General features: G+C 41.7%; 1 protein-coding gene and 1 pseudogene across 5 annotated transcripts in view; one reads left to right on the top strand and one right to left on the bottom strand.

The window, feature by feature from the left end:
• Rbp6 (RNA-binding protein 6) overlaps window positions 1-26967 on the bottom strand; it is a 1960266-nt gene that overhangs the window by 1161773 nt on the left and 771526 nt on the right. The window lies entirely within an intron of this gene.
• On the top strand, window positions 3453-3644 carry LOC135702747 (U4 spliceosomal RNA; annotated as a pseudogene).

The following is a 26967-nucleotide window of genomic DNA, read 5'->3' as shown; positions in this document are numbered from 1 at the left end:
TGTTCATTAGAATCAATTGGATGGATCATAAATCTTCAAAACCATCAAACATAATTCTCTATGAACTGATATAGATGAACTTTTGAGTGGGTTGAGCTATTTCCTTTTAATTCCGTAATAATAGCTTATCTTTTGAGATTAGACGCATCGCCAGGGCTCCAAAATTGCTGGAACTAAAACGCTGTGGTTCATTTTCGTGACAAATGTGGCTGGTAATTAACGAAAAAAATGTTGAAGGTTATATATGTAGTATATCGGGAATATACTGAAATCTAAAAAATAGTGCAAGCGTTCAATCGTTCATTTTAAAAAGTGATAGTTATTTTGAATCACCCTGTATATAATATAATCTATAATTTTTCCATACTATAACTTCTCCTAGAGTTACAATATTTTCCAAAATTCGCACAGGTTATTCATGACTGATATTCTCAGACAAGGGTTAGCTAAATTTTGAAAAAAAAAAGTGTAAGTAGAACCCTTATTCTATAACCATCGAGATACTTTAGTTAAAGTTTGGGTGAAATTTTTTGAATATGCTTCAAAAAAAAAAAAAATAAGGTAATTCAAGTCACCAATTATTAGTTTGGTGTCACCTCACCCTAGTAGCATGCTTGTCACAAATCAGTTGTGGCAACTTCTATACAACCTATATCAGTCATAAACAAGTAGCTGCAACTTATTGTGACGGAAATGTGCTACTCGGGTATAGTATGGATTGCCGCTGTTGTTCAAGTTTTAGTATACAAAAATGTAAAAATATGTGCAATACTAACGTGATTAGTCATTGTCTTTAAAGCACTGAAAAAAGAACTAAAAAAGAAAAAAAAAAAGGCAGATATATGAACAAAAAGACGAGTGGACTATGGATGTTGGAGCCAAGCAAGTGCGATTTGGCAAAATGCTCACCACCCAAGTAACAATTTGGGTTTTATGAAGGTTCTATAGACCATGATTTGGACTTGTAGAATGCTTTAATATCGTGATACAACTTTCAATGTTACTTGGGCAATCGCATTTGCTTTCTCCTGAGGGGTGATTATGAGCCGATCGTCAACACTTTCATCTTTGAGTGGTGGAATGGGTTTGGGGTGCGTCTTTAAGACCTTGGAAACTTTCCAGAATGGTCTGGAGCGGTCGTCCAAATTCTGGAAAAGCCGCCCGAAACTTTCGTTCTGGAGTGAGACCATTCAGGAAGCAATCTCCTTGTTCAGATAGGCCATTTCACGTTTCCTCGCTAGATCTTCGGTTCTCTGGAACTGGCGTCTACGAACATTTCTCAGTCGAATCAATAGTTGGGTGTGGGAATCAATGGCAATAAACTCACAACCCCAAACAACCCCTCACAGGAACTCGTCGAATGCACGCCTCGTCAGTCACGGTTATGGCTTGGTGGAGTCCCTCCAACGCTCGGTCGATGTCCTCCACGGTGCCAAACGGCGGGTTGTCGATGATGTGCCTGTCTACCATGCGTCCAAACTGGGCCCAGTTTACGCGATGGTAGTCCTTGCGCAGGCTAGAAGCAGGAGCCACGTTGCAGTCCAGTTCAGAGCTGAGTTCGTTCAAGGCTACGGGCTTGGACAAGCCGATATTTGTCAGGAACAAGTCGATGGGTCGATGGGTTGCCCGCCTGTGAGATAAATGTTGGCTCATCCGAAAACCAAACGGAGTACAGACTATGCAGTGAGTGGTCGAACAGCAGACGACCATTCTAGTTCTGCTGGTAGTTCTTCCAGGCCTCATGGCGAGCGTTTAGATCTCCTCCTACTACGAAGCGGGAACCGTTACGGGTGATGGTGGACAGGTTCTTCTTGAATTTAGCCGCAAGTCCACTGCTGGCGGCACACTGTCGAGCGCAGTAGACAGCGATGAACTGGACGTATCCAGTCGATGACTCCACCTCCAAACCAAGGGCCTCGATGATAGAGGTGCGGATATGGGACAGAGTGTGGTATTTTATTCCTTTCTTGACGACGACCACAACACCCCCCCCCCCCCTGGAGCGGGTGCGATCAAGCCGAATAATGTTGTGGTCAGGCAACCAGAAGCTGTCACCGGACTTTAGATGGGTCTCAGTTAGAAGGTCCACGTCGATGCTGTGCTTGCGGAGGAAGTCGGCAAGCTCAATCTCTTTTGCTCTTACATAGCAAGCATTCCAGGTGACGATACTTAGCGGTTTAGACGCCATACTGGATGATGAACTTACCGAGCACTTGGATCTGTTCGGGCTTATTGCGGCACTTACGAAGAGCACCGGACATGTTAACGAAAATTTCCATCAGTTCGTCCGCTGAGAACAGATCGGGGTTGTTGTTTTGCGCTGTTGGTTGTCTCCAGAATCCAGGGGGGATGGAGAGCTTTGGCCAGCAGAATCACCGGAAGCTTCTTGAGGGGGAGCGAGTTGCACCCGCGCATTTGCTTGTCTTTGCTGGAGAGCATGTAGAGGCGGGAAATTCTCCGTCCTGATGCTGGGGTTTTGTCCTTCTTGTGTCCTGGTTGATTGTTGCTTGACGCCAGCTTTCGGATGCGTTTGAAGTCCTCGCGTTTGGAGCACTGTCTGTCGGAACCTTGATGTGCACCACCACAGTTGGCGCATTGTTAACGCCACGGCTCCATCCGCAGGGCAGTCAGCATTGGCGTGTTCGTGAGCGCAGTTGCTGCAGTTGCGGGTACCGTGTCCAAAATTGAGACACTGCTGGCACTGCGTTACGTCACTGAGCGTCACCGTCCCTTTCTGGAAGTGTACCAGGAAAAGACAATCCGGGTACGTCTTCACATTTTCGTCTCTCCTTGTCATTCGGAAGACAGCGATTGGGGCCAGCTTGTTCCGGTCCTTGATTTCGGCTTCGATCATCTTGAGGTCGATGTTTGGTAGGCCCCTGATGACTACCTTGAAGGGCTTCTCACCGGGGATGTCATGCGTGAAGAATTCCGCCTTGGAATCCATCAAATATTTTACGACCACCTCGTACTCCGCTTTCGTATGGAGCATCACCTTGGTGCCGATCCTGCCGAGCTTAAACTTCGCTGTGAGGGTGTGGAGTGGCACATTCTTCACCACCAGTGGAGGAAGCTTTATTTTTGCCCCACTCGGGCCGGTAGAACTCTCATTGTCGACGGAGTCCCCGAAATCACTGATGACGCTGACGTTCGTCGCGGTAGCATCGTCACGTCCACTCGTACCATCGGACTGGCTCTGATTTTTCTTCCTTTTCTTGGTCCGCTTCACCGTGGCAGAGGTGGTATTCCCAACACTAAAGCTACCCTCACCACTGTTCTTCTTCTCCACTTTCTCTCGGAGCCAGCTGCGGGAGCGCTGTCTTCCCATCACACAAAGGGACCGACACTACTGACGACGCGATTAAACTACGAACGTTTGGAACAAACTAGAAACTTTCGAACAACTCGTCAGAGCGAGCAAAAGCCAAACTGTACTGCTTGACGATCACTTGAACTTTGCGCAGTGGCGATATCGTAACCAATGAGGTACAACCGAGGTGTGATTATTACTAGTTGAAAAGTAATGAGCAAAAGAACGACAGCAGATCTGTTTTATATCTTTTCAGGTTCAAGCAGAACGATGTGCAACCGCACTTGATAGGATTTCTCGTCGTTTTTTTTATGAATTTGGCGGGGTAGAAAGTATCTTTTGTGCAGAATATGTAAAAAAGGCTGAACTTCGGATGTTAATCAAATTGCATATATAGAGGAACCAGATATGTTTGGAAATGAGGCTGCGGACAGGCTGGCGGGATCCGGTCCATCTGGTCCCCGCTTCAACAGGAACGTACCACTCCTAGACGTCAAGCGTTGGATCGCGAATATTATCATGGAAGCCTGGCAGGAGGAATGGTTTCAGTCACGGACCACTTTCCTGAGAAAGATCAAAGAAACCGTACGACCCTGGCTAGACAGTCACAAGTACAAGGACCAACGGATCATTTCAAGGCGAGGATTTCCCACAATTTTGGTGGGACACCTTTCCACAAGGTTTGTCCAATCTGCAGCATCCCTGCCTCGGTGGAACACGTGCTGTGTGTCTGCCTAGAGTTTCAGAGGCTACGCGAACAACACCGACTCCCAGAGAACATCAGGGAGCTACTTGGCAACGACCCCTCGACGCTGGCTGCGCTGATTGCTTTCTTGAAGGACGCTCACCTGTACAACCAAATCTAGCACTCTCGTCGTTGGCTGCGCTGTCCGTGTTCTTTCACCTTCCTATTTTCCTGCCGTCGGGGTATCTCTGCCGGACTGGGGCACTGTCTCTTACGGTGGAGCTCTACCTTGTTCGCGCATCCATTCCTCACCACAGTCCCGATGTAACTCCCATTTTACATTAGGTTTTTTTTTTAAATGTTGTCTCAGAGCCAGTTTTACGTTACGTTAATGTTAGACTGAAACGCCCTAAGCCTGACCTTCTACTATCAAGTGTGATAAACTAGCCTACGGCCAAAAATAAAAAAAAAAAAAATTAAAGAAAAATATGTTTTACAGTCAGTTGATGGTATTTCACCAACAGAATAGAATGTATCTCAAATTTGAAAGTTGTTGCAGGACCAACTGCCACGTCGTCCAAAGCGGTAATCAGCAGAGGCATGACAGCAGCGCTGTTTTATATCTTTTCAGATTCAAGCAGAACGATGTACAACCAAATGGTACTCGATTATGACGACTGGGTTAGGGAAAATCGTTTATTTTATGAAAACAGAGATAAAATTATAATTTGTACATTTTTCAAAAGTTTTTTTTTTTGAAAATTAGAAAAAAAAAATATTTATTTCAGCAAAATTGTAATGTAATATCCTATCGATTGGCATATTTGGATTTTTTTTCATCTATAAATGACAAAGTTACTAGCGTTCAAAACCTAACACTATTTCAACACACATATTTTTTGATTTGCACCCCAGTATAGTTGACAAAGACGTAATTCTACGTCAAAAATTAATCAAATGATCGTGGGAGACCAGAACACAGGAGTGACCATGAGTCCGATAAAACCCACGAGAAAACTGGTGATAACAGAATGGTCAAATAAAATCCCAGCATTCAGTGGTGTCACGAACATGGGTGAAAAACTAGATTCTGGTCATACTAAAAATACAGTCAACGAGAGCACAAACGATGATCGAGTGACAAATATAGGATCAGCGCTGGGATACAGAGAAATAAATCTCCAGGCGAATATAAATCCACCGCAGAACCAATGTTCCACCGTCTCCGTATTCTACGACAAAATCTATAAAGTAATCCAAAATACTGTTCCGGTGAAGACACAAAAATCTTGTTTGCCATGCCAACAACCTTGGTGGAATCCGCAATTGCGTAATCTGCGTAAAGCTCGAAAACGTTACTTTCGTTCCCGGACCGCAGCAAACAAGTATAAAAGCTAGTAGAAGCAGAGTATAATAGTTTGCAGGAAGCTCGCTTTCGTGAGTACGTCAACAACCTCCAGAGGAGTTTCAAGGAAAATCCATCGTCGTTCTGGTCTTTTATCAACTCTCGAAAAAGATCAGCTGGTATTCCCGTGGACGTCACCTACGGATTAGAAGCTCCACCACCGACACCGCTTCTGTTGACCTTTTCGCTGACTTTTTCCGAAGTGTTTTCGAACCCGATCAAACTCCTCCACCGCAGAAGTACATTGATCAGCAACTAAGATACGACATTCACCTGCAGCAGCTCATCTTCAGTCAAGACGTTATTCTCAAAGCCCTTTGCTCAGTCGATCCATCGAAAGGTCCAGGCCCGGATCGTATTCCACTGTCTTTCGTCAAGAACTGTGCAGTTGAACGGCGCCGGTGGTGTAGTGGTAAGCGTGATTACCTCTCACCCCAGCAGGCCTGGGTTCAATCCCAGTCGGCGCCGCCGGGATGTTCTGAGGCATAACATCTCTGATCACGCCTTCCTTCGGATGGGAAGTAAAGCCGTTGGTCCCCGGTTCATGAGTTGATGGGTCGATAGGTAGGGTCCAGGTGTGGGAGCTGCCTTCCTGGCACGTCGGTAGCATTGGTGCTCAGCACGGAAAACAAGATCGACGGAAAAAACAAACCAAAGAAAAAAAAAAAGAACTGTGCAGGATCGTTGGCCACTCCCGTTATGTCTATTTTCAATCGATCGCTTAAGGATGGCGTTTTTCCGGATGCCTGGAAGCTCGCCTCAATTACACCAATCTTCTAGTGGAAAATTACCGACCTATCTCGCTCCTGAACTGCTTGGCCAAAGTTCTTGAAAGGCTTCTGCATGAGAAGTTGTATCCAGCTGTGCAACCCATAATCTCAGAGTTTCAGCATGGATTCATGAAAAAGCGCTCGACAGTCTCTAACTTGATGACTTACACGAACACTCTTATAGGTAGCATCGAGAAGCGTCAGCAAGTGGACTCCGTTTACATCGACTTCTCTAAGGCTTTTGACAAAGTCCCTCGCTACCTAGCCATTATGAAGCTAAACCGCCTTGGTCTTCCACCGTGGATCGTTTGTTGGTTGAAATCATACTTATCATCCTGGAAGGCTTTCGTTAAGGTACGTGATTCCAGATCCGAGGTATTCCATATACCATCGGGGGTTCCACAAGGGAGTCACCTAGAACCTCTCATTTTTGTTCTGTTTATTAACGACGTGTGTGATATGCTAAGTTCCTGTAAGTTGCTATATGCGGATGATCTTAAGCTGTACCGTGTGGTCAAATCGATCGTGGATTGTTGCGCACTACAAGCTGATATAGAGCAATTGTCATCCTGGTGTCAGATGAATGGAATGCAAGCCAATGCTGGCAAGTGCAAAGTGATTACTAGACTGATGCAAAATTTGACTTTTTCGCTCCACAATGCTTAAATGGTTTCAAATCGGGTCCTGATAAGCCTTCCAAAGTTACAACTCATTTGGTTAGAAACAGACTTCGCACAAGCCATTTGAAGTTTACATGTAAATTACTATGGGAAATCTCAACTTTTTGTTCATTGCCTTCTAGTCTTTTTCCATATTGAGCTGCGAAACAGTTCGATAGCTATTCTTATAGAAAATTTTCTCAGCTACATCTTTGCTGAAGATCATTTCTATGTAAAACGAGACAGGAAAAAGTTATTAATTATTTAAGAGATTAGTAAACTTATGACATGATCAAGCAGCTGCTATGCAGGCAACACTGTATGTTGCAGTCTGACATAGTAGCCATGATTTTTGTGTCCTATTGAACGCCGCAGAAACACCAATGTTGCCTGCTGAGCAGTTGATTGAGCATGATCATAAGACATCAGCGCATTGAACCATTGATATTTCGATCCTTGCATTTGATCGAAAAGTGGTCTTCAGCAAAGTTGTAGCTGGAAAAATTTCCTACAAGCACAGTTGAAAGCTTTTGAAGCAGATCGATATGGTGAATTATTAGATCGACACGAACAAAAATCTTGGTTTTCCCATAGTAATTCCCATACAAACTTCAAATGGTTTGTGCCATCTCAGTTTCTCACCAAATGGGTTCAAATTTTGAGAGGTTAGTCAGGATCCGATTTGGAATCGTTTAAGTATTGTGGAGCGAAAATTTCAAATTTTGCATCACTCTAGTGATTACCCTTACCCGCTCTCACTCACCGATCATTTTTGATTACTCTATGAATCAATCACCGCTGGAAAGGGCTAATGAATATGGAGTACTAATTTGGGCTCCATATCATGCTGATCATGTACTGCGCATCGAGAGAATCCAGAAACGGATTTTAAAGTTTGCATTACGACGTCTGTCATGGACAAATCCAGATAGCTTACCTCCGTACGAGCATAGATGTGCGCTTATTGGACTGCAAACACTAACAAATCGCCGAGTCTTTCTCCAGAGGATGTTCATATTTGACATGATTAGTAATCATATTGACTGCAGTTGTTTGCTCGGGAACATCAATTTCCACACTCCAGCTCACCGTCTCCGCAACTATTACTTCGTACTGCTTACGGTTATAACAATCCTCTTGATAGATGTTGCAGACTGTTTAATGATGTGTGTGATGTTTTTGATTTTAATATAAGTAGACCAGTTTTTAAGAATAGGATTAAGTCACTTTAAACAGTCTGTATGGCTAAAATGTCAAAGATGGTGGTTAAATAAATTTTAATCTGTAAAAAAATGTTGGGGAGAAAGTTCGACCCAAGAAGCGCGGCAAATCCAATCAGTTAAAATAAGCAAATAAAATCTATTCAAGTGAATCTGTACCATGCAAAACCAATGCTGTACTTTACAAACGATCCACAGAAAGCAAACTGGATGTAGCGCGTTAATCCAGGAGCCATGGGCAATAAGAGTAGGATTCTAGGATTTCCTTCAAAAATATGTAAGTTAATTTATGATGAAGGGCAGCTATCTCCAAGAGCTGCCATTATAGTAAACGAAAAAGTTAAAAAAAAATCCGATTACAGAATTTATTAAAAGAGACATCCAGCTATCATGATGGAGGTGCAAACATCTCACGGCAAAACGGAGATTTACGTTGCTTCAGCATACTTTCCGGGAGACGTGGGAGATGTACCTCTACCAGAGGTTGCACATTTTGTTTGTTACTGTCTAGAAACAAAGTAAAGCATTCATGCATACACTGTGGTCCAGTTCAGACATCAACAGCAGAGGTGAGTGATTTTTAGATTTTATCTCAAAACATGAAATAGATATATGCAATAAGGGAGATGATCCAAATTTTATAAGCGCAATTAGGCGAGAAGTTCTTGACTTAACACTATGTAGTCAAACGATTTCTGACAAAATCAAGAATTGGCTCGTATCGGATGAAGAGTCTTTTTCCGATCATAAGCGAATCATATTTGATTATGAAGTTAATCAACAGATCATTGAAACTATAAGAGATTCCAGGAAAACTAATTGGGAGCAATACAACTCAAAGCTTAAAGTTGGAGTAAATAACTTGAGAGGATGATCGAAGACATGCAATGAACTTGCGAAAAATTCTCATCAGCTTTCAAGCTTAATCCAACAAGTTAATTTCGACAGCTGCAAAGGAATGCTTTACAAATAGGGATGTACCTTGGTGGAATAAAACCTTAGAGAAACTTCGGAAGAAAATCAGGAAGCTATTTAACTGGGCGAAACTAACAAGACAATGGTATCAATACAGGAAATCCGATGATCTTAAAGGAAGGACTGGCGGCATACAAGTGAAAACATTAAAAATAATCCAGTTGCTGCCAGATTGCCAGCCGGTAACTGCTGAACAAAGTGGTCGTGATGGTCTCGAAGATGATGGCTAGCTTGATGGCGGGAAACGTGATGGTGATTGGGCTCGAGAAGAACGACGATTACCGTGGTGATTGGGTGCCGGTAAGGGTGGCGATTATGCAGTCAACCGATGACAATTGCCGGTGACAATCCGTGGCGAAAGTAGGTTCCAGTTGCTATGGCACCGGTAACCCGATTGGTGACGAAACTGGGTCCGTGGGTATGACTAGGCAATTCCCTGATCAGTGCAACGAGGACCAGCCTAGATCTCTCTTCCTAAACCTCGTGGGAGAACGAAGTTGGCACTTCAAAGGACGATACGGTCCCAGGCAGCTTATTCGAAGCCTTCTCTGAAGGTCGTTTCCAGTTTATGATTTACGAGTCCAATTGAGTATACAAATAACCTTCTTAAGTTAAATACACGTGTCTGTCCCAGAACCAGTGTTGTGAAAATATCAAAAGATCTATTCTCACCGATGTGCATAATCTCATTTGAGTATCGTAGACCAAAAACTCAACACGCAAACAACAGCCGATGATATTACAAGCTGTGATACGGTTGCTATGATATCATGCTAACAAAACTCCCCGGCTACAATTCTCACCAAACTGTGTTGAGTTTGAGCTTCAAAATTTTTGCTGCACATCCGAACACGAAACGAAACTTCTATCACTGCTGGCAGCAGTAACTTCGTGTCTGCCATCTGTGAAGCGTAAAGAAAGATAGCAAACTATGCTTTCTCTTTCTAAGAAAACGATGTGCAAAGGAATCATTTTTGTGGTAAGTCAACTCGTGGCTGAAATTTTACATGTTCTGAATAGTCTCGCAATATCAAAGGAGCTTGTAAAAACAATATCATGCTTGATATTTTATTCTAATATCATGCGTGATATTGGGAGCCCTTGAGAGCGAAACAAAATCATTTGAGTGAGGATTATGCCATCACTGCCCAGAACCATCACAAATGGTTTTAATTCCATACCTGATTCTCTTGTTTTCACACTCTAATTATGTGTACTTTACTTCCTCACTTATATTTTCCAAATTTTCCAGCTTTATCTGGAGTCTCTTTAATTTTCACTATTAACATTTAATTCGCTTCTACTCTCTTCTCTGATTACTTGGCAAGTAAGAGAGTACATCCCTTTGATAATAACTTATCCCTTTCCTGTTGGTCTTCTTTTGTCCTTTTCTTCTAGTTTATCCACTAAACTATTACTTCGACTCAGATTCCAGCAATTGGTAGTGTAATGTGGTAGTGTTTTGTGTACTAAACCTATTTATTGGCAATCATGCAAATGTTACAAACGGTAACAAATAAAATAGTATTCTAAAAAACTGAAATCTTCTATGAACATCGGAATTCATCTTCAATTTCAACACGTCTTCAAACATCGTTTCAAAACATACATTGTCTTCAAAATGTCTGCGGGAAAAATGCCTTCAAATCTGGCTTCCCAATTATAAAATATCATCATAACATCTAATGGTTTCATAATTTCGAAAACATATTTTTGTATATCTTTAAAACCTCAAAACTTAAAAATATTCTCTCCACTCACAAAGTCAAAGTTTCGCAAATCTTCAATAAGTGAATTATTTCAAACCCGTTTCCCATCCATCAGGAAACCCTAACCAAAGCAGAGCACTTTCCTTCCCACCACTGGTAGTTGCCAAGTCGGTTATGACCAAGTCATTGAAGTTACGGAATGTGAAGTACCTAGTCCTTAGCTAGCAGCACTGGGATCATCTACAAGGCTGACGACGACGGCGGTGACGGGAAGGTTCTGACCCTCTTAATCGGAGAGCCTTTCTCCCTTAAAATCCCCTTGGCAACCAGCAGCAAGCCAGTGGCAACGAACGGTATTATCACCAAAGGCGATGGTTGGTCGTTTTTATAATCAAGCTCATGGGCCAGTACTTGGATGGAGCTAGTTTTCTGAACGAACACAATGCCCTGATCCCATCCCGTGCCTTTCACGCCGGTGAGGAGGAAATTGAAACATGTCCTCGGAGGGTCCTTTGAGGCTATAGTGTGCTGGTGCTGCTGCTTCTACCGAGAGTCAAAGTGTCTCACCCTTTTTCCCTTTTTTTTTCCTGCTTAAAATCAATATTCACCTTTCATAAGTGGATTGGAATTTTATTTTATAGGCGGAGATTGGATGAAATTCCGCTTTTGCGGTTTGAAGGACGCTGCTACTACGCATTATGGGAGCATTTTTGTTAAGCTTTGAAAGTTTCATATTCTTCAGAATAAATACCAACCAATCTCACCTCAGATGCGGTGAAGGGTTCTAAATCGTTTCACGTTGACATTCTGACATTCGCACATTAGTGATGTCCCGGATAAAAATTTCGAATGATGTTAATACTGTTCGACGATGGAAGCAAAATTTTACTCGGGGCTCTCTTGAAATCCATTCACTGCACCGTCGTCGTCGACTTCCAACGCACGTACCTATCTACCTTCGCAGTCGAGGAAGACGATGACTTTGGCCTGTGGTGATGGAGGCAAGGTTGCACAATGAGACAGCATAAAATCTGGGCCGAGAAAGCAACTCACACTCGCTGCCGCCCCACAATGACATATTGATGTCACTTGATTCAGCAAATTTCTGGTGATTAATTAGAATGCCGGGCAAATTAATTCTGCTTCGTGCGAGCGGTGGGCGAGAGACAGAGATATGCTGTTTGTGGAAGAGATGAGGTTGACTATGAAGCGAAAATGGGCTTGCCAAAGTGACAATTGATGTAGTCGTACAAGCTTCGAGTTGAGCTGCTAATGGGGTGCCTCAGACTCCACTCACGATCTCGGAGCATTCTGAGATTGTGTGTGGCTGATGGTATTATTATCGGGTGATTGCTAATGATGACCCACTCCGATATGAAGCATGGCGAACCATATGGCGATATGAGCTTGAAGAAGATAAAGTGATGTGAATATATTGAACTTGAGGATAATTATAGCGTATCGAAAGCGTACAGTTACTATTTTCTATATAATCATTGCACGTCGATAACTCTTCTAACCTTTACTTTGACGCTCGTTCAAACAGGCCGTCAATGAATCTAACACAAACCTAGAGCGAAACATCAAACAACCGTCAAAATTGCAACGAGAAAGGAACTTGGCGTTCACATATCAAAATTGCACTTTTCCCTTCACCTGAACTGACAACAGCCGGCAGTTAATGCATCCAAAACGCTTTTCCACCTTCAGTCAAATTTCCGAATTTCCCACCTCCCGCAAGTCAATCATCTCACAAAGGTTGCTAGCTCTACTGCAATAACAATCCTCGTTCAAGTCGGAAAACCATCTTCTCCATCGTGAAACAGCATTTGATAGCGAACTAGACGAATGGCTCTATATCTACCCATGGCACCCAACCCGAAATACGAAATATTAATGAATTTAAAATCAACTTTTGACATTGTGATACTTTGTGTAAAATAATACCGAACAACATTTTAAGTGGCATCCATTATCGTCTGTGCCTGCAGTAGTAGCATACAGTTTGTCATCATTCGCTAGGTAGCTGGCAAAGTTTTCCCGGGCCTTCCCACAGGACAATGTCACCGCCGCAGCCGCCACAGCCGCCGCTGCTGACGATGACGACGGATCAAAAGAATTACCCTTTGGAGTCGTACTTGCTCCATCCCAAGTTATAGCGCAAGTCTAGGTTAGCGAGTGAGTTGGAGGAATATGTGCAGCATGGAAGAGACCTGCTGCACATCCGTGCACTGTTGCAGTAGATTAAAATAATACAGCCGACGTTATTAGAAATAATAACACGTCGTTGGCCTCTTGCTTGCTGTGTTTCGAGTGGGAGGAGGGGGGATTTGGGATGAACTTAAAGGGATCTTGAAGAGAGCAATTTTGGATTTGAAACTTTTGTTTCGAAATTAAATTATATTGAATCGCTAAAACTCCAAGATCTGACCTCATTCAAACGCTTCTCATGATGTTATCGGACACAGTAAAAGACATCTTCCATTTTCTATGCGTATAAAGTCATTTTGCTGCAAATTTCCTAGCTTTTACAACGACCATTTGCCGGCTCCAATGCACCGACAACCATAATTGCTTCACCGGATTGTCTCATTCCCCCCGAAAAGAGATTGTTGCAACACCGACAGCCGAGCCAAGCTGCAGTGCAGGAATAATTTATTAACAAATTATGTAGCTTGTTCACTTTATGACAGTTTCGTTCTCGCCTTGTTGCCACCACTACTTTCACCAGCGAATGACGGATTCTCCTGTGGGAATTTTACCCGATTAAATTCGGAACAAATTGCCAGCCGAAGGATGTACCTAATTCGCTGGTATGAGTGGGGAGGGGAGTGGCAATTTCGGTGGAAGACCAGGAATCTGTTCGAGTTCATGGAACTCATGAATCTTGACAGCATTCTGTTGATGCTAGAAAAATCCGCACAAAACTTATTAAAACAAATTGCTCGCCCAAGATAAACTTGATTTGTCATATTTTCTCTGTTTCTCGTGTGCAGTGTATATTTAGCATTTATCATCCACCGTCGTAGTTGTCATTTTGACTGCCGTCCTCGCCACTCTTTTGGAGCACTGTTGGACTGTCGCTTTTCTTGTGGCCCACGCGATATGACTGATGAAATTTTCCATCCCTCAAAATCTTCGGGTTAGAAGTTTTGCATCTTCCAGTGCAGCACACTCGAAGGAGAGTGCAGTTTGCAAAGTTTTCCACCGAAAAGACACGACCAAACACATCGCAGAAGCTTCAAATGCAGTGCGCGTTGGGTGAAATTAGAAATTATTCTTTGTCGTTTGGTTGATGTTTCGCATTTTTTTTCCCTCCATCGTCTGTCTGTTTGTTGCGAAAACATAATCTCCCGGTGCAGTCGTATCAAGTGCGCACCGAATGACGACGATTTTTCGGCCAAAATTGTGGGAAAAGTCAAACAAATAATTGTTTTTCTTATCTACGATGCTGACGCGAGAAGCCGTTTCTGGCAGAATTGTTTGCCCCGGTTATGACTGGGATTGAGAGCAGTGTTTCTCAATCAGGGGAGTGGCAGCCCATCGGCTGTCCTAAGATCTTGATGGACATCTTGGTCATGTGTGGTGGCAGTTTTATGTGATATTTGTCTGTAGTCGCAATCGTGTTATGATCATCAAAATTGCCGAAATTTTCTGATTTTTTTTTTTAATGTGCCCCATCAAATATCTAGATGGTATTCCACTAACAACCAAATGTCATAACCATTTGTTCAATGGTTGAATTAAAGATAGTGTGGCTTGGTGTCTGAAAGTGATGTCCGTGCCAGGGGTTCACTATCGGCTCGTCTGTCCACAATCTGCTAGTCTTGGAAAGCACGCACGTGGTTGGTTGGTTTTGGAAATAAAGTTTGTTGAATTTTCAACAGTTTACTATTGATAAACAATGATTGTTGTAATACCAAATGTCCGATTCAGTTAAATGCTCACTTGCTCCATGTCGGCCCGGAGACAGTAATGTGATGAATGTGAACCCAACAAACAATTCAGAGTCACAAATAAGCATATACAGGTTAGCTTCGAAATAACATACATTTTGATTTCACGAATGTATTTTATATCGAATGGTATCTAATATCGAAGCATGATTTTTAAATCAAAAAACACATATCATTTTGCATTATTTTGATTCTTTCATTGTTTTCTTACAAGTTAATTCTTTGGGAATTTTCGGTGCAATTTTTGTGAATTTGTTTCGATCTGATTTAAACTTTGAATGAATGTGTCTAAGCCACTGGTTCTATATCAATAACTAAGGCTCTGAACCATTTGTTGGATTATATTAACTTTTGGTTAAAATTTGACAGATGGAAAGTTATCGATTAGCCCTGCTATCCGAGCATGGTTACTTCTGACAGACAAGAAGTGAAATTTTGACAACTGTGGCTGAGTTCTTCTTGAAAACCGGTCGATCGACACCACAGGGATTTTCACACTTTTAACCATGAGTTAAATTTAACTCGGCAAATAGTTCACAGCCTAAGATGAAGAAGAGACAGCTGCCTTCTTACTCTTTTATTTCTATCTCTATCTCTATCTATATCTATCTCTATCTCTATTTTACGCACTTCAAATCGACCAATCACGAGCTGGTTCGCGTTTGACAGAAAAGTGGTTCGTTTTCGCCTCCGTATTGTCTCCTCTTCTCTTACACTGTACCAAAACATCATGCGCTGTTCGAATGAAACCTCAGACCTCCTCTCAAATACAGGATGAACATTGATACCAGAAGCGAATGGACCTCAGTTGAAATACGTAATGCTCTCTGTAGAATGATTGGCATCACAAATTGAAATGCATATTGTACTGATTCAGCCCCATATGGCCATTCCTGGCTACCCAACAAACCATTGGGAGCTCTTATAAAACACCTGAGTTGATCAAACGTTGAATAATAGCTTCCAGAGTTGAACAAGAATGTAGTTGTATTGCCTTTTTGGTTAGAAGCTTCAAAAGCTGCTTGGAGCACTCTTAAATTAATGTTTACGTTCGGTTTAACTATATGCTTTATAAGACCTACGATAACTTTTATAGCACCTTTGTTAAACTGGTTGACAAGAGCTATATAGAACGTGAAATAAACGCATCAAAACAAACCATTGGAAGCTCTTATAAAACACCTGAGTTGATCAAATATTGAATAATAGCTTCCAGAGTTGTACAAGAATGTAGTTGTATTGCCATTTGGTTAAAAGCTTCAAAAGCTGCTTGGAGCACTCTTAAATGATTGTTTACGTTCGACCAACCTCCAACAAAAATGTTGTTGCTTAAAATAGCACAAGTGATAGGCACGTTTATATGACCATAAGGCAATGATTATTCGACTGCAAGAGAAGTCACTCAAGATGAGCTTCATATACTTCTCTCATATGATCAAAATATGTATTCAAGAATAGAGCAGATGGAAACAGAAGCGGCTGGCAATCCGGGATCATGAGTTCGAATCTTGCTTCGAGAAACCCTCGGTGGAGTAGAGGTAATTTATATATAGGTGTTATTAATAAATGCAAACATTAATTTAAGACATATATCATATAATCAACGATAACATTTCTAGATAAATTCTCTCAATTAATGATTAGAGAGATTAATTGAAAGAATATCAATCAAAGATTAAACAGATGCTTGTTACTACTTCCTCCATGATCACAGAATGTGAATTATGGCATAATTACATATTTTTTCAATGTGCCCAGATAAATTAAATTAATAAAAACTCTAAAAGCAATCATTTTGGCGTACCACGACAATTGTTAAACTAACTTTAATAAGTGAATATTGTGAGTACTTACACAACGGTTATTAAGGAGTCATTAAAAAGTGATATAAACGCTTTTCACCGCTAGCTGTATAGTGATTATTTAGGAGTCATAAAAGAGTGTAACAAACGCCTCTCAGGTTCAATCTCTAATACATTTCGAAGCAGCTGTTAGGAGGTGTCTACAAACGTTGTATTAGAGCTTTCACCAAAACAATAAAGCTTGAGTTTAAATATGTATCTATAAACGTTGCATAAAAGTTGCTTCTATCCGGTTATTAAGGAGTGATTGAAAAGTGTTATAAACGCTTTTCACCGCTTGCTGTTCAATTAATATTTAGGAGTCATAAAAGAGTGTAACAAACGCCTCTCAGGTTTCCTCTCTACTAAATTTCAAAGCAGCTGTCAGGAAGTGTCTACAAACGTTGTATAAGAGCTTTCACCAAAATAATAAAGCTTGAGTTTAAATATGTATCTATAAACGTTGTATAAAAGTTGCTTCTACTCCTATACCGCGTATACATATAATGCTGTAGTTGAACAGGTTCTCCAAACCAGTGTAAACAAGAGTTTTACAGAAGTTGTAATAAACAAATTGTACAGTTATTATTCAGCATGCAGTTGAATAAAATCACAATGGAAGCGTTTCTTCAACAAGAAATTGATTTTGGTAAACGTTTTACTGAATAAGTTAGACAACACCTTTGTGTTGCAGTTGTATAGGTTCTCCAAACCAGTGTAAACAAGGGTTTTATAAAAGTTGTGGTGAACACATTGTGCAATTATTATTCAACATGCAACTGAACAAAATCAAAACGAAAGCGTTTCTTCAACTGGAAATTGTTACTTGGGTATTCAATATGGAAATATAAACAAGCGAACTATCAACCAAATTTAAAGCATTTGCAAGGCGTCCAATTATTAAACTGATATCCTCTAAGCACTGTATGTTGTACAGACAATTTTCAAATAATTATCATCCTTTATTTAGAAGACAGTCATATGGATGCTCGTCAGCTGATGACGAATTCAACCATAAGGCAATCATCCAAAATTCGAAAGCATATTGCTAAAGGACTGGACCAATGAAATAATCATTCGAAGTATTGCGGATGTTTTCGTTCAGTGTAGATCAATAACAGTGCTTGACAGAAGCTTTCATACAAGGTTTGTATAAAACTTAGTAGAGGTGGGAATATTGTACGCTGATCTGACTATGTTTTAAAATCAGTGTCAACTTCAACTGCTAATTTCTCGTGAGTAAAAGCTCATGCACATTTTATTTAAATGAACAGATAATGTGTTCGAGAAAGTTTGAACATACTGAGAGGTAAGCACATATCATCTTTAGTAATGTGTAATCAAACATTCAATGTTGTGTATCAGAGAACGCTTGCGCAAAAAGACTAGGGTGGGAAACGGATTCGAAACTCAAATGTCATTAGCCAAATACATCCGTAGACCATAGGTCCACCGTTGTATAATTGGATTCTTTAAGGGTATTGAGGTAAATGCATATTCGTAATCTGCATTAAAAATGGAACCCAAACCCAAAATTTCATCAATTTTGGTACACTGGAACTATTTTAAATAAGAACGATTACATTTGCAAAAATCACCTAGTAAGCGCCACTCGGTGTCACTTTGTATGGGAGCGAGCTGTCATTTTGTCAGTTTAGTGTCAAACAGTGAAGTTATTATTTTGCTTTAAATCTTGGTTTAAGAATCGAGATGAAAGTGTATGGGTTCGAAAAAAATATCGCTGTGCTCAGAAAACGAAGCTCTTTCAGATGATATATAAAAACCAATATATTTTTCAAAATTAAAGAACCAAATTGACAATACACCCGTGTACTGAATGGGAATTGTGGGTTCGAGTCCCACCGGTGCCCTTAGATTTTTTCGCAAATTTTCTCACACACACGTCTCTTACCGATGATATGTGCTTACCTCTCAGTATGTTCAAACTTTCTCATAAACAATGAAATTGACTGCAAAGTCTCTCTCTCCTTTTCTTCGCATTTTCAAGCTTATTGCTTATCGCATATTAGCTTATTACGTGCTCTCAACTTAGTGTTCTAGATGAACTTCCACAGTTATTAATTGAGAGCTTTCGATGCCTGTACCATTTTTGCATTGGTATAATTGTGTGGCAAGTCCAATCATACTTCTATGCCCAGGGAAGTCGAGAAATTTTCCAACCCGAAAACTTCCTAGACTGGACCGGGAATCGAACCCAGCCAGCTCTAGCATGGTCTTGCTTTGTAGCTGCGCCTTTACCGACTGAGCTAAGGGTATAAGAGTCAAAGTCACTCAATTGAGGGACATCAAAACACGAAAACTCTTGCTTTCCTATATGCTCCCACCTTTCCTATGTCACCATGAGATATGTAGTCAACATGAGAATGACATTACTTCATAGGATGGATGTACCGTATGCTCGGTAATGGCGGCCTTCGTGTATATGAAAAGCGTTCTTTACAATGTTTGACAGTAGCTGGTTTAAAAGCTTTTCTCCCCTCTTCGGCTTTCAGCGGAACAGATGGAAAAAGATCACATTTCACCCGAGAAGGACGACTCTATCTACGATGCAGAAAATATTGTGTTTTACTGTGGCTAGCTGCACGCACGCTGGGTAGATAGAAAGAAGATTTATGTCAATTTTGAAGATTTCCTGCAAACAGATGTAGCGCGATGCAAGTAGATGCGAGAAATGAAAGATGATTTTTCGAAGATTGATTCGCTAGTGTGAGATTTTTTGAGCATCTAGAATTCAGATTTAGATGTGTCGCCCCCCTCGATTTCACCAGCGTATTCAGAGATGCCAGATTTACAGGCATGTCTGTGAATTCACAGACTTTTATCTTTTTAACAGACTTTTTTTTTTCGTTACAGACATTTATAGACTTTTTATTTTTTTACAGATATTTACAGACATTTGTAACCGAGGGAAAATTTTAAAATTTTGTTTTCTTTTCATCAATAACTTTTAACGTATACAGCGTAAATTGATGCATTCCTAACTCCAATTAGGTTCAATTCGCTGAGACCCCCACCCTCCCTAATGCAAGGTCTCTGGACGGTCAATTTGGACTTATCATCTATTGTTCTGATGATAATGAGAAATAGAAAAATAATTTTGAAAGGTGTATCTTATATCGAGTGACGCTATATCGAGGGTACGTTATATCGAGGGTATGTTATATCGAAGTTCACCTGTATATTGAATAAATGCTGTATTATTTACAACTCGAACAAGTTTCAGTTCGTGTGTAATCTGGACGCCGCTCGCTCTACATCATTGCCATTTATCTTCCACCCAATTCGTCCCTGGACCTGTATTACGCTCATGTGAACGCAGTGCAGCTAATTTCGGAAAACTCGTCAACAGCTGATGTGATTCTGACACTAGGAGACCACAATCTTCCAAGTTTACGGTGGCAATCAGACGATGACGTGAACGGCTTTATCCCGTCAAACGTCTCCGCAGAAATAGAACGTTGCCTCACAGAAAATATGTTTGCCTCTGGTTTGCGGTCAGGTCAACGATGTTGTGAATACTAATGGCAGACTCCTCGATCGGAGTACTTTGACCTCATTGTACCCTCAACTCCACTTTTACCAATTGACGACCATCACGCACCATTTATCTTGCTTCTTGACGAAAGCTGTAATGGCACAATCACAACAGACGATGGGGATGTGAGATTCAACTTTAATTTTCAGTCGTGTGATTTTGGTCGTTTGGATGACGTGCTCTCAAACATCGAATGGGATGCTATACTGCGACGGGAATCATTGGACGAGTCTGTATCAGCTTTCTATGATACAACTTTACGAAGTTCTTAGTGACCAAGTACCTCAAAAGAGACAACGAGCTTCTTCAGTCTACAACAAGCCATGGTGGACCTCTGAACTGAGTCATCTACGAAACATCCTCAGGAAAGCACGCAGCCGTTCCTTGCTTCAACCGCTTTGTCCATATTGCTTCACCAGACATAAATCTACCCGACGTTCAGTTTTCCGTTGTCGAAGTGGTGAAAGCCATTAAAGAACTCGACGTTGATAAAGGACCTGGAATGGACGGTATACTACCCTTGCTGCTGAAGAATTGCTCCACCGCTCTTGCATCTCCCATAACATCTCTACTCAACCGTTCGCTTCAGCTTCTATCATTCCAATCTACAAATCCGGCAACTGTAATCGAGTCACGAACTATCGAGGTGTTTCTGTCTTGTGTTGCTTGAGCAAAATTTTCGAAAAACTGGTGCATAACGTTCTGTATAACGCCGTATCTTCATTAATCTCCGGCAGCCAACATGGTTTCATGAAACAACGCTCCACGACTACAAATCTGATGTGTTACGTCAACACCTTGTCTCGCGAAGTTGAACATGGACAACAAGTTGATTCGATTTATATAGATTTCGCCAAGGCCTTCGACACTGTACCACATATCTTGGTCATAGACAAAATGGTACACATGGGGTTTCCGGAATGGATAACGCAGTGGTTGTTCTCGTACCTGTTGGACCGAACCGGTTGTGTTGTAGTGAATGCGGCACAATCCCAGCCGTTCAACATCACGTCCGGTCTACCCCAAGGAAGCGTTCTTGGGCCGCTGATCTTCAATATCTTCGTAAATGACTTGTGTATGCTGCTCTCTTCTTTTAACCTTTCTTTTGCCGACGACTAGAAGATTTATCGTGTCATCACTTCTTCAGAAGACTGCATGGCGTCGCAAGAGGACATAAACGTTATGCTCGTTTGGTGTAGCGATAATGGAATGCGCATGAACAGGGACAAATGCAAAGTTATTTCGCTTACGCGACGCACCAGGCCCATTGTCCATCAATTTAAAATGGAATCCGTCATACTGGAGCGAGTTCTATCGATTTGTGATCTGGGCGTTACTATTGACTCAAAATTGAAGTTTAACGAACATGTAGCTATTATAAGCGCCAAAGCATTTTCTGCACTCGGATTTATTCGTCGACATGCTTCAGATTTTACTGATGTGTACGCCATCAAAACGTTATATTGTTCGTTAGTGCGAATTATCCTGGAGTATGCTGCTGCTGTATGGACACCATTCTACGCGACGCAGATCTTAGCTATTGAGCGTGTGCAGAGGAAATTCATACGATTCGCTCTACGCCAGCTTCCCTGGAATGACCCAGTAAATCTTCCTTCTTACCCCGACCGATGCCGATTGATCAACTTAGAAAGTCTGTCATCGAGGCGAATTAAAATGCAGCGTATGTTCGTGTTTGATGTCATCACAGGAGGTATTGACTGTCCTGCACTTCTTGAGCAGATACCGATCAACATTCCTCCACGTCGCTTCCGAAGTTCACCTCTACTGGCAATTCCGTACCACAGGACGAACTATGGGCATCACAATCCACTTGATTCGTGTGTCCGGGCTTTTAATGAAGTTGACGACAAATTCGATTTTAACATGTCCAAAACTGTATTTTCACATAGGATTAGGAAATAAGTCTAGAAAATAGTTTTAAGTAGTTCAGTCTGTGCGACTTAGTCGAAGGCGGTGATCGTAAATAAATAAATAAATTACAGTGTACAATGCTGAATAAAACGAGTTGTCGAATTATGTGCTGAAAAAGCTCATTGAGATCTATAGATGCACATTTATTTCACTGTTTGCTCAGATCTGATAAATTTTCTTATTAAAAGCTGTATAAACGTTGACTGTCTTCCCAATTTTACGCCAGAAGTTTAATCTAATAACAAACTGAATAAGTGTAAGAGATTTAATAACATATTTTATTAGACGTCTAATAAATGTTTTCTAGCTCCATCCTTAGATTTCATTGCATTGCTTTACAATACTGCTGAATAAAGGTAGATACAGTTAGCATAATAGCTCTTATACCACTAACCGTCCATGTTTCCATCGCATGCCTTGTAAATGCTTTATAAGCAACGTATTAGATTCATTATTCCACAACTCTGGTTCAGTCTAACAACAACAAGAGTAGTTTACCGTTTCCGCGTTCCAAGTAGAAGGTCGTGAGTTCAGTTCCAAGCTCAACATTTTATTTTATTTCAGTTCTACGTTTAATAAATTTGAATAGTAATCATCGATCACATGACTCACGACAATGAATGCATTGATCTAGTTTACAAAACAACCGGGCATCGTTTCCTTGGAATTGGTTAGGTTAAGAGGTAACATTGGTCTCATGTAAAACAACGTTGAATGCATTAATCAATCCTACAGGGCCTTGAAGGAGCTAGAGTTGCGATCGGGAGTGCTGATAGCCCAACAAACATTGGAAGCAGAAAGAGAGTTTATTCAGGCAAAAATATGCTTCTTCAGCTAAAACATTTCTTATTCAGCCTTTAATCAGCATACATTGTTTGTTGGGAGGTATTCACTTTCAAGCAAGATTTTATTGATTATTGAGCAGGGATAGCTCAGATGACAAGGCAAGCGGCTGGTGATTGGGAGGTACATGGCACGAATCCCATGCAACTACATGTAATATCCCTACAAACATTGAATGTTTAATAAGAGCTTATTCAGCTAAACAATGACTTATTCAGCTGTTAATCAACTCAAATTATTTGTTGGGATGTACGTGGTTCATTTTCTAATATCTGAGTGGTGCAAATAATGAATTCAATCACTACTAAAGAATAACAACCCCTCGTCCCTCTTAATTTCAGCTTAATTTTCCCACAGTTGAATAATCGTTTAATAAATGTATAATAATGTCTTATTAAACGTTACTTCACATGAGAATCAAGCATATACAGAGCATCACTGTTTTAATTAAGGGGAAGCAGTGATGTCTAATGAACGCTGAATAATCAAAAATGTTACCGAATAAGCTCTGTTACAACTCATATAAGTCGAATAGCAGCTTCTCGACACACCTTATACAACACCAATAGTTCAATGTGTTGTGGTTGAATAAATTCTCCAGATTTGTGTGAATTAAAAATAATACAAGTATTATTAAACATGCAGTTGAATTAAATTGTCAAGAAATCGTTTCTTCAATAGGCGATTGTTTGTTGAGAACAAGGTTACCAGGACGCAGATCACATTATTTGGTCTTTTGTTGAGCATTGTGGAGTCAGCTCTGAGCTATACAATTCCCTTCCGGCTCGATGTAGACAACCTAATGTTCCAGTTTGGGATATTTTAACTAGACGCGGTCTGGAGTTTACATCCATTTCCACTATTTTTTCATTAAAAATGTTAAGCTTAGATTATAGTTTGATTAACTTTGTTCGTTAATTTTTTTGATGAAGCTTAATCGAATTAAATTTACAAAGCCGAGGATTTTTTTTTTTTCTTTATTTGTTTCCGTCGATCTTGTTTTCCGTGCTAAGCACCAATGCTACTGACGCCAGGGAGGCAGTTTCCACACATGTGGACCTCACCTATCGGCCATCAACTCATGAACCGGGCACCAACGGCTTTACTTCTCTTCCGAAGATCAAAAGGTACAACACAATAAACACTTTATATTCCGCTGTCCAATAAGCCTCCTCCACCAGAACGGAAGCCGCATCCAGTGGTTGCATTGTATGGCAGATTCACCAACGGGAGTCAGAGCGCTTCCATTGCAGCAATGGACTCAAATCGTGGTCAGCACTCACACATTCACATTCATGGGCTACAAAATGGTGAGTTGATAACCTGGAAGGATCGGAATACCTAGCCCTGGTCCTCACAAGTTCCTACTTCACGCCTCCTCGACTCATATGATAACAAAAGACTACCAGCTGAAACATGGACACAGCTGGGTGGCGTAGCCTGGGCAATGTTGCCAGTCCGGCAATAGCAAAGTGAAGAGGTGCGACGCGAACACTGGCGCGGTAACCATAGTACGGTGATAGAGGAAATGCTTCACCAAACCTGAGCGTCTGCTCACCATGGAGGTGCGGCTCAAAACGGCGTCTGTTCTCCATGTTAGGAGCGGCTGATCACCGTCCTAGTGCCAACGTGGGACTCTAAACAGAGTTGTGCCCGATGGTCCCCCAGCGAGACAGAGGGTTGGGGCAGGCCCAACAAGCCGCATGGATAAAACATAAAGTTGCAAATACTGAAGAAAGAAATACGGATTGGAACAATTGGCACTGACCTACGTGATGAAATAAGGACTACGATTGGAAACTCGGAACATGGAACTGCAAATCGCTCGGCTTCCCGGGATGCAATAGGTTAATCTATGACAAACTTCAACCACGCAACTTCGAAGTCGTAGCACTGCAGGAACTTTGCTGGACGGGACAAAAGGTATGGAAAAGCGGGCATCGAGCGTCTACTTTCTACCAGAGCTGTGACATCACCAACGAGCTGGGAACCGGCTTTGTAGTGCTGGGTAAGATGCGCCAACGCGTGATTGGTTGGCAGCCGATCAACGCGAGGATGTGCAAGTTGAGGATTAAGGGCCGTTTCTTCAACTACAGTATCATCACCGTGCACTGCCCACACGAAGGAAGACCCGACGACGAGAAATAAGCGTTCTATGCGCCGTTCTATGCGCCGTTCTATGCGTGTCTGCCGTTCAACATCGCGTTAGAAGGTGTGATCAGAAGAGCAGGGATAGACACGAGTGGCCGATCTTCAGGAAGTCCATCCAGCTTCTTGGCTTCGACGATGACATCGACATCATGGCATGGAACTTTGAGACGATGGCGCAAACGTACATTAGACTGAAGGCTGAAACTAGGCGGATTGGACTTGCCATCAACGCATCAAAGACAAAATACATGAAAGGAAGAGGTTCTAAGGAAGACAATGTTAGCCTCCCACCCCGAGGTCAGATTGACGGTGACGAAATCGAGGTGGTCAATGAGTTCGTGTATTTGGGCTCACTGATGACCGCCGAAAATTATACCAGCACAGAAATTCAAAGACGCATTATGGCAGGGAATCGTGCCTACTTTGGACTCCGGAGGACGCTCCGGTCGAATAAAATTCGCCACCGCATGAAGTTGATTGTCTACAAGACGCTGATTAGACCAGTGCTCCTATACGGCCACGAGACCTGGACTATGCTCGTGGAGGACCAACGCCCTTGGTGTTTTCGAACGGAAGGTGTTGCGTACCATCTACGGTGGAGTGCAGATGGATGACGGAACGTGGAGGAGGCGAATGAACCACGAATTGCACCAGTTGCTGGGAGAACCATCCATCGTCCACATTGCAAAAATTGGGTGACTACGGTGGTCTGGGCACGTCGTAAGAATGCTGCACGACGACCCAGTGAAAATGGTTCTAGAAAGCGACCCAACAGGAACAAGAAAAAGAGGCGCGCAGCGGACAAGGTGAATCGACCAAGTAGAAGGTGGCTTTAGCCTAATTGGTAAGGTTAGTACTCTCACATTCATCACGAAACGGTTGCTTTGCAAAGTCGACGACGCATCGACTGAAAGAATTGCTGATGAAGAACAACGAGATGGAACACACCATAATTGCTGCCGAGAAACAGACGATCGCGTGACACACATCGAGAGTGATCATACCATTCAAGTCCGACAAAAACGATAATACACTGAATGAAAGTGATATGACCATATGAAGAAAGCAAGCGATACGAAATTAACTAATCTATAATTTAAAGGACCCTAGGACCGAACCCCTAATCTACTGCTGATTAAGCAAGACCCTCACATTATAACCCACCACCTATCAGCAAGTTGGTATTTTAAGGCCATTGTAAATCTGCGTCGGCGTCGCAATTGTTGGCAAAACAAACAAATTTTCAGTTGAATTAAAAATAGAAAACACGTCCTTAATCGTTTTGTAAAACCCTTTTTACCACTGAACTTTCTATTGCGTTTCAGACCATGTTTTGTGAATTGCCGATTTACGAAAGTTTTCAAAGTGGATCGCTAACAACGATAGTTTGCAAACCGCTCACTTATAGGATGGGAAGTTTTTCGCAGAAATGCGATGATGATATTTCTCGATCTTCTTTGTAATGAGAAATAAACTGTTCTCATAAGCTCACCTTGATTGAATACTATGCAGCCAATTCGACATAATTTCGTTATCGTTATTCCACCACCTCCCACTTGGGAAAAACTTTTCTCTCCCAGCCAAACATACCGATAATATCGATTGACCTTTGGACGACCCCACCCCGTGTTGGTACTCTCACTCACAAATGCCTACATTAATGCTAAACAGTTCATTGCATTGGCCTCAAGTAGCCATGTCTCCCAGCCCCCACCCACCTATCTACATCTTATCAATTCAATGGGAAAACTTTCGTTGACATGTACACAAAATGCCTCCAGTCAGCAGCAGGAGGTAGATTGACCACTTCACCTGCTTACAAACCAACGAAGCCAGGGTTGGAATTCGAGTTGCTTCAGTTTTTAATCAATCACTGTGGTCCATTTCATTTCAATTGCCTTAGATTACACCAACGGAGTGTTTTTGATTGAATTTCGGATGGTTAATGTTCAACA

Source organism: Ochlerotatus camptorhynchus, unplaced genomic scaffold (assembly GCF_037179485.1).
Source record: "Ochlerotatus camptorhynchus isolate MF236.1 unplaced genomic scaffold, CSIRO-AGI_Acam_v1.1 ptg000196l, whole genome shotgun sequence".
NCBI lineage: Eukaryota > Metazoa > Arthropoda > Insecta > Diptera > Culicidae > Ochlerotatus > Ochlerotatus camptorhynchus.
This window is presented reverse-complemented; position numbering and strand designations above follow the sequence as displayed.